The 13,295-nt window shown below is 42.2% G+C and overlaps 1 pseudogene; it reads left to right on the forward strand.

Moving 5' to 3' along the window:
- Nucleotides 1-6,965: 6,965 nt before the first annotated feature.
- Nucleotides 6,966-8,445, forward strand: LOC112824879 (actin-related protein 2/3 complex subunit 1B pseudogene; annotated as a pseudogene).
- Nucleotides 8,446-13,295: the final 4,850 nt, after the last annotated feature.

Consider the following 13,295-nt stretch of genomic DNA (forward strand, 5'->3'; position numbering starts at 1 on the left):
CAAATCCTCTCCTTTGCTACCCTTTATGTTACCCTATGTGTCGTTTCAATACATAGCCCTCTAGATTCATGTTTTGTGTCTGTCTCAGAAATAGGTCAGAAAGAGATGGCAAATGACTGATGTCAACCAACTTCTCCCGGTTGAATACAGATAAGCCCACCACTTTTATTGCAGATATAACTGTATGGTTTTCCTGAGAGACACATCTTTCAAATGATTGCATTCTTGCCCTTTGATGAAGGGCTAGATGTGAGAGATAGTGAACATAGTTCATCTCATCTCCAATTAATCTGATCTGTATTTCTAGCTGTGATTATAGATTTTAATTCTTTATGAAGTTATCATCATGTTTATAGGGAAATTTTTTTTTCTCATGATCTTTAATTCAAATGTTTTGTAGAAAAAGAAAATCTCAATTGCCTGGGTTGCATTTTTTGCAAATTCAGGTAATGAATACGCCTGCCCTAGTTTAAAATGTTAGGTTGACACTTTTGGAAAAGAAATTTTTCTAGCATTACAAGTGCATTTTTAAAAATGTTCTCTAAAATATAATTTTTAGTCTACACTAGAAACCAACTGCAAGATTTTTTCGATCCAAAATGTTACAGCTAAAAGTATACATTTTCCTCCTATATACATATAAATCTCTCTGAAAAAAAAATATGCCTTTTCCAGCAGCTATTTAAGAAGAAGGATTTCAGATATTCATAGGTAACCCCAAATATGCATTACTTACAAGCACCTAAATTTTCAGGGAATATATAGAGATACAGTAGAATTTCTAGAAATCAGTATTGAGTTAATATCTACAAAGGGATGTCTAATACCACTATCATTTATTTTCTTTTAAAATTTTAAACTATTCATCCCCTCTATAGTTTTTTTTTCCCCAAGTAAGGATAATTCAGTAAGAGACCAGGGGTCACTTGAATACAGTAATGGCTATATAAATAGAGAAAATGTGTTTTAATACTTGCTTCATTAGAGCCAAGTTGAATTAACATAGGAGGTGTAGGGTATGTTTGAAGATCTCAGATAAAGCAAGTTACAGTGAAACCTAATTCACTGTTAACTAAAATAAAAGTAGATGATATTCAAAATATACAGTATTTATCAGAGGTAGCAATGGATGCTAAGAATTTTTAAAATTGAATATACTTAAGAATCACTCAGGGAGTTTATTAAATATGAGGCTTTCTAGCCTCACTTTTAGAGACTGATTTTGTTGGCCAGGGAGGTGTTCAGGAACCTCTGTTCTGGTGGTTTGGATGTTAGAGGTTTTTGAGGGGCTTTTTTTTTTTTAATTTTATTTATTTATTTATTTATTTATTTATTTATTTATTTATTTATTTATTTATCAGAGAGAGAGAAAGAGAGCACACACCTGAGCTCACGCCAGGGGGAGGGGCAGAGTGGGAAGGAGAGAGAAAGAGAATCTGGAGCAGACTCCCTGCCGAGTCCGGAGCCTGATGCTGCTCCATCTCACGACCCTGAGATCATGACCCTGGGATCATGACCTGAGCCAAAACCAAGAGTGGCGTGCTTGATAGACTGAGCCACCCAGGCACCCCCCTTGAGGTGCTTTTTGAAACACTGGGTTAAGTAAAGCTAAGGAAATGAGTAAGGGACCGATAGTGCTCAGTGGAGGAAGAGACCTGGCTTAGAGAAGAAACACACTAGCAGACCCAAGTAGGGCCAGGGTGATCTTGGATGAAACTGGTGACAAGATACACAGGAGTGGCAGTGGCAGTAGGACTCTCTGCTCCACTGGCCTCTCCCCTAGGTTTTGATAGGGACAACTCATGCACCTCAAGCTTTAGGAAGTGTTTGGCAAACACAACTGCAAGGCAAGCCCCTAGCCATTCCTCCCACTTGGCATACCTCCTCTTGTAAAGATGTTGTGGAAACTTCACTGGACTCTGGACCTCAAAACTATGAGCGCTAGTGGGGGTGCCTGTGTGGCTCAGTCGTTAAGCTTCTGCCTTCGGCTCAGGTCATGATCTCCGGGTCCTGGGATGGAGCCCTGCGTCGGGCTCCCTGCTCAGCAGTGGGGGGGGGGGGGGCTGCTTCTCCATCTGCCTCTGCCCACACCCCCCCCACTCGCTTGTGCTCTCTGTTCTCTCACTCTCTTCAATAAATAAATAAGTAAAGTTAAAAAAAAAAACAAAAACCCCAGCTACGAGAACTAGCTTTTTAGGACTCTCAGTAGAGAACAGACCTGTCCTGCCTGCATTATCTTTGTCCCCAGAGATCTAATTCAGGAACAGCCAGGTGCCAGGCTGTTATGCCCAACAGGCCCCTCTTCGAGGCCGCTGAACAGTTTGCCCAGGCCTTAGGTTCTTTTAATTTTACTTTTTAATAAAAGAATAGGGCCTTAATTTCATACTAGAGGTTAAAGCTTAATTTAGAGTTATCCCTCAAGTTAGAAGACTTTCAGAATCTAATCAGTTCTCCAGTCACTAGGTAGGGAAGGAGAAGGGTATAGATTGTCTCTTGCTTAGAACTGGCTTGCGACAGCAACATGGAGAGGGAGACAGTGTGGCAGGTCTGGAGGCTTGACGTGCCAGCAGAGGTGGGACTTCAAAAGGCTACTGGTTTCCCCCAGGCTGGGCCTATTCGCTTTCAGTGGGGCAGCCTTTGGCAGAAGCTGAGCACACAGGCTTCTCAGGCAGCTCACCTTCCCATCCTTTCTGATTTTGTTTGTTTAGGTTTTTAACACAACTGACTTCTTAGAAGGCCCTTACCTCCCAGGGAATTCACTAATCAAGATAATACTCTATTTATTTGCATAAACAAAGCTTTATGAAAGAGAAATTCATTCATTAACTAAGAAATGTGATCCTTTCCACTGTTGTACCTGAGTGCTTCAAAGCACCATTGTTGTTCACATCAATTAATCCAGGTAACTGGGAAATGTGAGTAAGACGGGGCTCAACTATATCCCAACTGATTTCACAAGATTAAAAAACAAACAAACAAACAAACGCAAGCCCAAGATATCTAAACTTCATGTTGTCTTAAACATGTTAAGAACTTGCTTCCTAGGAAAGAATAATTACAGTAAAGGGGAGAAGACAGTCACATCTTTTTAGAGTGAAGTAATTTTATTCCATAGCACTTACCGGAGCTTGGAAAATTTCAAGCAGTCTTTTCCTTTGTGCTGGGAATAGGCTTGGAAGAAATACCTCCTCCAGATATGGTGAATGTCATGTTAGCATCTAGCTAGGGAATATGAAAAACAGTGTTTGATAATTTTGTTTATTATTGAAATGGTTTTATAGTCTAAATAAAGATGGGTATTAAACTTCAAAATAAATATTTATTAGATCTAATTAATTAGGAATTAACTATTAATAGTCTTAATACTCAATTCAAAAGACAGTTTATGATTAATTTAAAAAAGTCATTAAGCAGCCATTTCTTCCAAATAAATTGTGTAAATTTCAAGGCTGAGGAAAATGATTTTTTTTAATGAAGTCCTCAAAGTTACAAAAGAAAGTACCTGAATTAACTGGAGATGTTTGAAGTGATCATCAAACGAAGTCTTATACAGGAAAATATAATTAATCGATCTCCCACACATTCTACCTGCCCAACTAATTCTGTCAGTATTTTTTATTGAGATATAATGTACGTACCCTAAAATTCTCCCTTTTAAGAAGTGGAAAGTTCAGTGGGTTTTGTTATTTCACAAAGTTACACAACCTCACAACTACCTAATTCTAGAATATTTTACCATGCTAAATAGAAACCCTTGGGCCCCTGGGTGGCTCAATTGGTTAATCGTCTGCCTTTGGGTCCTGGGATGGAGCCCCGCATCGGGCTCTCAGCTGAGTGTGGAGTCCGCCTCTCTCTCTCTCTTTGCCCCTCCCCCTACGCGTTCTCTCTCTCTCAAATAAATAAATAAAATCTTTAAAAAGAAACCCTGACCTATTAGCAGACACACCTCATTCCTTCCCACACCACTCTCATTCCCTTAACAACTACTAATCTGCCTTCTATCGGTATAGATTTGCTTACCCTGGCTATTTCACATAAATGGAATAATACATGTGGCTTTTGTGTCTGACTTCTTTCAGCTAGCATAATGATTTCTAGGTTCATCCATGTTTTAGCATGTATCAGTATTTCACTCTTTATTGTGGCTAAATAATAGCCTACTGTATGGATATACCACATTTTGCTTATCTATTCATCAGTTAATGGATGCCTTAAGCTATTATCAATAATGCTGTCATGAACATTTGTGTACAAGTTTTTGTGTAGGCATATTTTTTTTTAAGTTTTTATTTAAATTCCAGTTAGTTAACATACAGTGTAATATTAGTTTCAGGTGTACAATATAGTGATTCAACACTTCCATACATCATCCTGTGTTCTTCACAACAAATGCACTTCTTAGTCTCCATCCCCGATTTCACCCATCCCCCACCCACTTCCCCTCTGGTAACCATCAGTATGTTCCCTATAGTTAAGAGTCTGTTTCTTGGTTTGCCTCTCTCTTTTTTCCCCTAGGCTTGTTTGTTTTGTTTCTTAAAGTCCACATATGAGTGAAATCATATAGTATTTGTCTTTCTCTGACTGACTTATTTCGCTTAGCATAATACTCTCTAACTCCTTCTCAAATGGCAAGACTTTATTCTTTTTGATGGCTGAGTAGTAGTCCATTATGTGTGTGTGTGTGTGTGTGTGTGTGTGTGTGTGTGTGTGTGTGTATGACATCTTTTTTATCCCTCCGTTGGTCGATGGACATTTGGCTGTTTCCATAATTTGGCTATTGTAGACAGTGCTGCTATAAACATCTGGATGCACATACCCCTTCAAATCTGTATTTGGTACCCTTTGGGTTAATACCTAGTAGTGCAATTGCTGGCTGGTAGGGTAGTTTTATTTTTAAATTTTTGAGAAACCTCCATACTGCTTTCCAGAGTGGCTGCAGCAGTTTGCATTCCCACCAACAGTGCATGAGGGTTTCCCTTTCTCTGTAACCTTGTCAGTTGTGTGGGCATAGGTTTTTAATTCTCTTGTGTTTACACTTAAGAGTGGTGCTGGATCATATGGTAACTCTATGTTTAATTTTTTGAGAAGCTACTAAACAGTTTTCCAAAGTGGATTCAACAATGTTTGAGGGTTCTAATTTCCCCACGTCCTCACCAACACTTGTTATTGTCTTTTTTATTGTAGCCACTTTAAGGAGTGTGAAATGGTATCTCACTGTGGTTTTGATTTGCATTTTGTGTCTTTCAATATTTTGGAACAATTCAATGGTGAAAAAGGAAAATCATGATGGTTTTCATACCTCCAAATAAACTGAAAAAGGAAAGTGACTCTAGAATTGTTCATAGCTTACCTGTTTATATATATATATCAGTCTATTAATCAAAAGGATACATATGGCTTATCAAAATGTATCGTATAATGTGAATGTAGAAAAATATAAAATATTACTAATAGGTAATCGAACTTACTATATTAAGCAAATAGGAAACAGGTAAGGTAACTTGTAATATGCAACAGGTGTATTATAAAGCTTGTACACTCACCAGAGGTGGGTTAAAATTTTGTCTTCCAGGGAGCAAAAGTTTAAAGTGATGAACTGTAAAATCCATAATGCTTGTAAGACTAAAAACAATTTAGAATCTTTTACTGACTGTTGTAGAGTCACTATCTATTGTTTGCATGATCCCTCCAATCTCAAGAAGGTCCTGAATCTTGATGCAGTCCTCTTCACTGCTGACTATTCCAGATGATAGAAGAGCTAAAATTAGCCTCCCGCTTCCTCCTGCCTGCCAAGTCCTTGTCTACATACCCTGCTTCCCCTGCCCTCCGTTACCACCAAGGAAATACAAACTCCAGTCTTCCAGGCCAAACTCATGTTTTTTTTCTCTTGGTAGGTCCTTCATAGCCCCAGACAGAATTAATTTTCCTCTCTGTGTTCCCATAGCACTTTTTAAGTAACCATTGTATAGAATTTATCACGTGGGATTCACATATGTGTCAGCCTTCCCCAGTGGACAGTGACTGGTTTCACAGGAGGGAAGTGTCTTCATTTTCATACCCTCAGGCTGGGCACAAAGCAGCTACTCAGAAAAGGGTGGTTGTGTCAAATCGATTTCATCAATCATTCCTGACTTCCCACCCTCCCACAAAGACAGGTCAGTTTTTACTGTCCCTCTTTATAAGTGACTCCCAGAATGAAAATATGTTTTTCATATTTTAGTCTATTGGTGTGCAAAATGCCCATCTGCTCCGCAAACCAGGTTTTCCTCAGCTTCCACTTTCTAATCTAAATGTAAGCCTTTATTTGTATCCCTGATGAATATCATTTTGTTTCCTGCAGGAAAAGATAACTTCATCTTGTCAGGCTAAAATCATAAATTTCAGTTTTAATTCTGTCATCTGTCATATCCACTCTATCAACCAGCTTGATGTCATCTGTGTATGGGAGGATAATATGACATATGTGCATTTGCCTTTTTAATATAATTATGTCTTAAGTGCCAAAGGAAAAAAATATCCAGTACATCTAATTATTTATAGGGAAATTTTTGTTGTTCTTTAATTCAAGATTCTAAAATATCACATTTCTCTCTCCCTCCACCCCCACCAAAGCTTTCAATAGCTGTGGAAAACTATGCTATCATTTAATATATGTGTTCTCTGCCAGATATGTCTCCCTGACCCCCACAGACACAAAATGAGCAATTCCGTGTGTGCCCACTCCTCTGGCATCCTGTACATTCATTATCTTAGAGCTTACATATTTTATGTAATAGTTCGTACAGTTACCTCTTTTCCTTACCAGGCTACAGTCTCTGCTTTATTTAGTATCCCAACAGCTTAACACATTGCCTGGCTAAAATTTTATTTGAGTCAGATCTACTTTAGATCAATTACATAATATGTATAAATACTAAATTCTTTCATGTGGTCAGTAAGTAAAAAGAGTGGGTGTGATAAGAGCCGGTTTGGCGCGTCGACGGCCCAGAGTCCGCGGCCGGGGCGCCCCGAGCACAGGAATTGAGCGGCCATGGCCTACCACAGCTTCCTGGTGGAACCCATCAGCTGCCATGCCTGGAACAAGGACCGCACCCAGATTGCCATCTGCCCCAACAACCACGAGGTGCACATCTATGAGAAGAGCGGGGCCAAGTGGGTCAAGGTGCATGAGCTCAAGGAGCACAATGGGCAGGTGACAGGCATCAATTGGGCCCCCGAGAGTAACCGAATCGTGACCTGTGGCACAGACCGCAATGCCTACGTGTGGACGCTCAAGGGCCACACGTGGAAACCCACCCTCGTCATCCTGAGGATCAACCGGGCTGCTCGCTGTGTGCGCTGGGCCCCCCAGGAGAACAAGTTCGCTGTGGGTAGTGGCTCCCGTGTCATCTCCATCTGCTATTTTGAGCAGGAAAATGACTGGTGGGTGTGCAAGCACATCAAGAAGCCCATTCGTTCCACTGTCCTCAGCCTGGACTGGCACCCCAACAACGTGCTCCTGGCCGCAGGCTCCTGTGACTTCAAGCGCAGGATCTTCTCGGCCTACATCAAGGAGGTGGAGGAGCGGCCAGCACCCACCCCATGGGGCTCCAAGATGCCCTTCGGGGAGCTGATGTTTGAGTCTAGCAGTAGCTGTGGCTGGGTGCATGGCGTCTGCTTTTCGGCCAGTGGCAGCCGCATGGCCTGGGTCAGCCATGACAGCACCTTGTGCCTGGCTGATGCCGACAAGAAAATGGCTGTCGCGACTCTGGCCTCTGAAACGCTGCCGCTGCTGGCCCTGACCTTCATCACCGACAACAGTCTGGTGGCAGCGGGCTACGACTGTTTCCCGGTGCTGTTTACCTATGATGGCACCACAGGGACGCTGAGCTTCGGCGGGCGGCTGGATGTGCCCAAGCAGAGCTCGCAGCGCGGCCTGACGGTCCGAGAGCGCTTCCAGAACCTGGACAAGAAGGCGAGCTCGGAGGGCAGTGTGGCCTTGGGCGTTGGCCTGGACTCGCTGCATAAGAACAGTGTGAGCCAGATCTCGGTGCTCAGTGGGGGAAGGCCAAGTGCTCCCAGTTCTGCACCACAGGAATGGATGGTGGCATGAGTATCTGGGACGTGAAGAGCTTGGAATCAGCCTTGAAGGACCTCAAGATCAAATGACCCATGAGGCATAGGTGTCCCTCATCCCAGCTGCTGGGGGAGGGGGTCAGGGAGGCTAAGGATTGCTTTGCTGAATGTCTGTAGGGTAGCAGTCTGGGTCCCCCGGGACTGCTCCAGCGGGGGGGGGGGGGGGGGGGGGGGGGGGGAAGCTTTTCTGACCTATTGAAGGAACAGGTGCCTTTTTCTTACAAAGAGCTGCTTTCATTTGTTAAAAACAAAAATGTTCTCAAAGCACTGTGCTGGTCATGAGCTGCAACAACGTGGGTGTAATAAAAAAGCAATCTTAAAAAAAAAAAAGAGTGGGTGTGATAATCTCATAGTAGCAAGAGACATTATTTCAGGGAGGGTTAAGGCAGTCAATAGATGAAATTATTTCTCTGATAGGACGATTTCAGGTTTACCATGAACTCATCAAATAATGAGTTACATTCAGCAAAATTTAAAACCTCTTAAAATAAGGGATCTAATAATTTGTCAGTAAACAAAATGTTAGTTTGGAATGTAATCATTCCAAGATTTGTTTTTATTTGTTGTCCTGAGCCCTCTGCAAAACTCTAGGCTGAAAGGCTGAATCAATGGGGTCATTTTAGGCACTACTCAAGGGTTTTCATTCCTGAAGCATTAAAGGGAGCTTATTAGAAGCCACTCACACCCCAAAGGAGGTCCCACAGTGGAAAGGCTTAGGACAGTGTTATGGTGAGAACTCAGTATAATTTGGTTTTTAAAAATTCCACTCTGCAAGACATCCCCATGATATAAATATTCCTAATTAGCACAGAATTTCAGTTCCTTCGTACAAAACGCTGCAGTGCAATTTAAGGCTGCTTAAAATTATCTTAACTTGTCCCATTTGGCAAACTAAGCCCAGGTCTTAGGAAATGTGGAGCTGTAGTGTGCATGAATGTGGGCAGGCTGTGCGAGCTCCCTCCAGATCTGAGAGAGCCTTTTTGTTGACCTTACACTGAATCCTTATGTTTGAATATATCATCAGGATGCAATAGCCAGCTACTGGCTAACTGACAAGAGAAACTTCTGGAACACTAGGGCAGAAAAATGTAAGAAGTGGAAAACTACCCAAACTGAAGTTATTCAAATATGGTTTGCTTCTTAACATACATTTACATAAGCAGCCCTAACGAAAAGTAGGTTTTCTGTTAGATGCTGAAGAGACAAAAATCCTGTTCCTGTCTGCTTTCTTTCCTTTTGGGGAAAGGTTAGCCACTGGATGCCATGAAAAAAGAAAAAAATCTCTAATTCCTGAACCCACCCAATATTTTTAATATCTTGACATCTGTATTTATGTTCTGTCAAAAAGTTAATAGTATGAAGGATTTATTATAAATCCTGAGCTTTATTTTCTGAGTCAGAAGAGCAGTTATTAAGGATTCACATGCACAGGCATTGAGTTTGTGCTATGACATGGTCCTGTTCTCAAGAAATGTACAATTGAAAAGAAATATCATTCCACACAAGAAACATTTTTTCCCCTACTTTCTTCCACTACCATAAAAAAATAAAGTATAAGAATTAAGAAAATGAACAAACATTACACTAATAAAATACCTAGGGATTGGAAAACTGTCAAGAAAATGTGGAAGAGGGGCACCTGGGTGGCTCAGTCATTAGGCATCTGCCTTCGGCTCAGGTCATGATCCCAGGGTCCTGGGATCGAGCCCCGCATCGGGCTCCCTGCTCGGCGGGAAGCCTGCTTCTCCCTCTCCCGCTCCCCCTGCTTGTGTTCCTGCTCTCGCTGTCTCTCTCTCTGTCAAATAAATAAATAAAATCTTAAAAAAAAAAAAAGAAAATGTGGAAGAGGGAGGGAAAAAATGAGGCAAAAGGTAAAGAGAATGGGGACCAAGAATATAAATAGATTAAGAAATGATTGCATGTGGCAGATGAGATCACACTGTGACTCAAACATGCCTGCAGAGCACAGGCAGAATTCTTTTTATTTTTTTTAAGATTTATTTATTTATTTGTTTGTTTGAAGAAGGAGCGCAGAGGGAGAAGGAGAGAGAACCTCAAGTAGACTCCGCACTGAGTGCGTAGCCTGACTCAGGGCTCAATCATAGGCTCCAAGATCATGACCCAAGTGGAAAACAAGAGTCAGTTGCCCAGCTGACTATACCACCCAGGTGCCCCCAGAATTCTGTCTTAGTGAAGACCAAGCCACCTCCTGGGATACAACTCACCTAGACTGAGAGTCAAATCCCCCCAGCATGGTGAAAGATTAGTGCCAGAGTATGGGGAGTGGGATGTCCGAGGATACTGCCCTTGGATGGATCCCCATGGAATTGTGCCTAAAGCCTCCCAAGAAGACAGCCTGAGGATGAACGCCAAAAGTGTTGTTTTCGTAAAAGTCTATAAAGACACGTAGCATGCTTCCCCACTGCATTGACAAAGTGCACCGTGAAGGGGGTGCCCTGTGGTAATGAAGGTCACTGTTACTTGGTGTTGCTTAAAGTGTTGGCTCATTAGCAGCTTTGGCAGTTTGGGTGCATTTGCTTCACTAGAGCTATGACATTATAGCATCATCAGTGCAGGTTGAACTGACTGGTTTTGACGTTAGACAGAAGCGACCCAGGGCCAGTGGGGGCAACAGAGGGATGGCAGGAGTGCCTTCATAGAAACTCCATGGGATGCTGCAAGCTTCACAAGTTCATCTCAGAAAGAGGAAAATGTTGGGCATCATTTAAGAACTGTGAGGATCATGTTCTTGAGCACATGTGATATACTTTTCAGAGCTCTTGAAATTAGTGGGTGAAGGTGTGTTTTAGAAATGAACTAAAAGAGGGGTGCCTAGGTAGCTCAGTTGGTTGGGTGTCTGACTCTTGATTTTGGCTCAGGTCATGATCTCAGGGTCATGAGATCGAGCCCCACCTTGAGCTCCACACTCAGCGTGGAGCCTGCTTAGGATTCTCTCTCTCTCCCTCTGCCCCTCCCCACACTCACACGTGCACGCACTCGCTCTTTCTCTCTGTCTCTCAAAAAACAAAACAAAGCCAAACAAAACACTAAAGCAGTAACCATAGTGAAATCTAGGGTGCAGGTTATGAATAGGGTGACATGCAATTTGTCATCTAAACAGCAATGATTTTGAGAATGAAGGGTGTGCTGCTAATAAGACAGCAAATGTAAAATAAGAAAGTATGGTCATACTATGAGGAACTGTCCTTGTCAACTCTGTTAGTTTTGTAATGTTTGCAGTTTTATCCTAAGCATATATTTTTAAATCAGAAAAATATATGAAATTATGTAACATACATCCAGATGAGGAAAGGGGAAGAAGGTCTCACAGAGTGACAGGGCAAAGATGGAAGCATGATGTTTGCATTGTTATGGTAACCTTAGTACCACCCCCAACCCTGCATTGTAGTCTAGAAAATTGTCTGCAAATTATTCATCATTCACTGGCAACCCCAAAGCGGCTTACCTTGTTTAGCATTGTCCCACTGCCCCAGCAGTTCTGGTATGCCCCACTTTAGTTACTGCGTTTTACTCTCTGCTGTGTCTTCTCTCTTGTTTAGTAGGCTTTCAAGGTCCAAAGGGACATTTTTATGTTAAAAGCCTGGGGGTAAAGTTTAGAAACACAATGCATCTCATCACAGCGGCCACAAAAGTCCTGTCAAGATGCTAATGGTAGAAAATTTCTTTATAAATAGAGTACCCTTGAGATCAAGATCCTAATTTACTTTGTTCCATATTCACAAAGAGAAGTTGACTTCTTTTTTTTAAACGAAGTTGAGGTTTTGTCTTTAATGAATTCTAAACATGTAGCTAGAAGCTTCTAGCGCAAAGCATACTTTTTTTGTTTTAAGCTCTAAGTGACTTTATAATTTCTGAAATAGAACACTCCTCTGTCCATAGGGCTGGTTCAGATAGAACTATGTGGTCAGTCTTTTGCCATTGTCCCAGCCCACTTCCTTGAACAGCTACCTTTATGAGACAGATGAGATTTAGAAGCTCCTCGGAGCCCACGGTGATGCAAATAAAACTGGAGTAGATGCCGGATATGAGAGAAGGTGGGCCACCAGTCCACTGACTGAGTCTGATCACTCTACAAAAGTTGATAAGCGGCTATCACCTGCAAAAGAGAAGGCCTAGCAGGAGAGGTAGCTAACTGTCTTGCCTGATTTAAGATCTCTGCCAAAAGTCTCCCTAAAAGTTACCTTTATTAACCTTCCCAGTATTGGAAGATCTCCAAGGGCTGCATTTTTGTGTTCTGTTCACAGGGCTATCCCTATGGCCTGTAACAGTGACTGACATATAATAGAAGCTATATGCCATATAAAAATAGTGTAATAAAAGAGTATTTCTTTATCTTTAAAATGGGGATATTAGTTGTACCTGTACCCAGGATTGACATTCAGCTGGGTATTCCATTTTGATATATAATTTCAGTGTCACAGGATGGTGAGGATTGCATGAGTTCAAACATATAAAGCACTTACCGTAGAACCTAACACGTAGCAAGTGGTCAATAAATCTTAGCTGCCATTGGTTGGAAGGCAGGGAGGTTGACATCCAGGGAGCCTGGCAAACAATGAAGAAGCCCGGTAGTGGGCATCCCTGAGTCTGAGAAGATATCACAGCGGTTCATGCCGAGTCCCACCTGATTGTGGGGAAGAACAGTTGCCAAGGGTGCTGTCGTCTTTGCCTCCTGGGCCCAGGCTTGACCTTGACTGCCAGGATAGGGGATTATGGGAGGCAGAGTGCATTCAGAGGGGCACTGGTGATGGTAGAGGCAAAAGGGCATGAAGTGGGAACTGAAGTCAAATGCATCCCCCACCTCCACCTGCCAGGAGCTGGTTTACAACCCAACCATTAGTTTGCTATCCTTGACTTAATACATTATGTATTCAGGTCTCTATTCTCTATTAAAATGCAAATGTCCTTGGGGCAGGAGGTCATACATTAACCTACCACCAGGAAATGGCATTTATATCATCTGCTTAGGGATACTGTTCTCCCAGGAATGAGATGGCAGAATTCTGAGAGAACGGGCCAAGGGCAGTTAGGTTTGGTAATGCGGCACCGAGATCACCTGAGCATGGGACGATGCCCAGGAGAGTGGTAGCCCCATCCTGCTTAGTGGGGAGCTGCTGGGGAGTAAGGTGGAGGGTGCAGGATGTGAACAGAACATGTAG

This window comes from Callorhinus ursinus, unplaced genomic scaffold, assembly GCF_003265705.2.
Source record: "Callorhinus ursinus isolate GAN/ISIS: 27379988/994484 unplaced genomic scaffold, GSC_fseal_2.0 scaffold12, whole genome shotgun sequence".
NCBI lineage: Eukaryota > Metazoa > Chordata > Mammalia > Carnivora > Otariidae > Callorhinus > Callorhinus ursinus.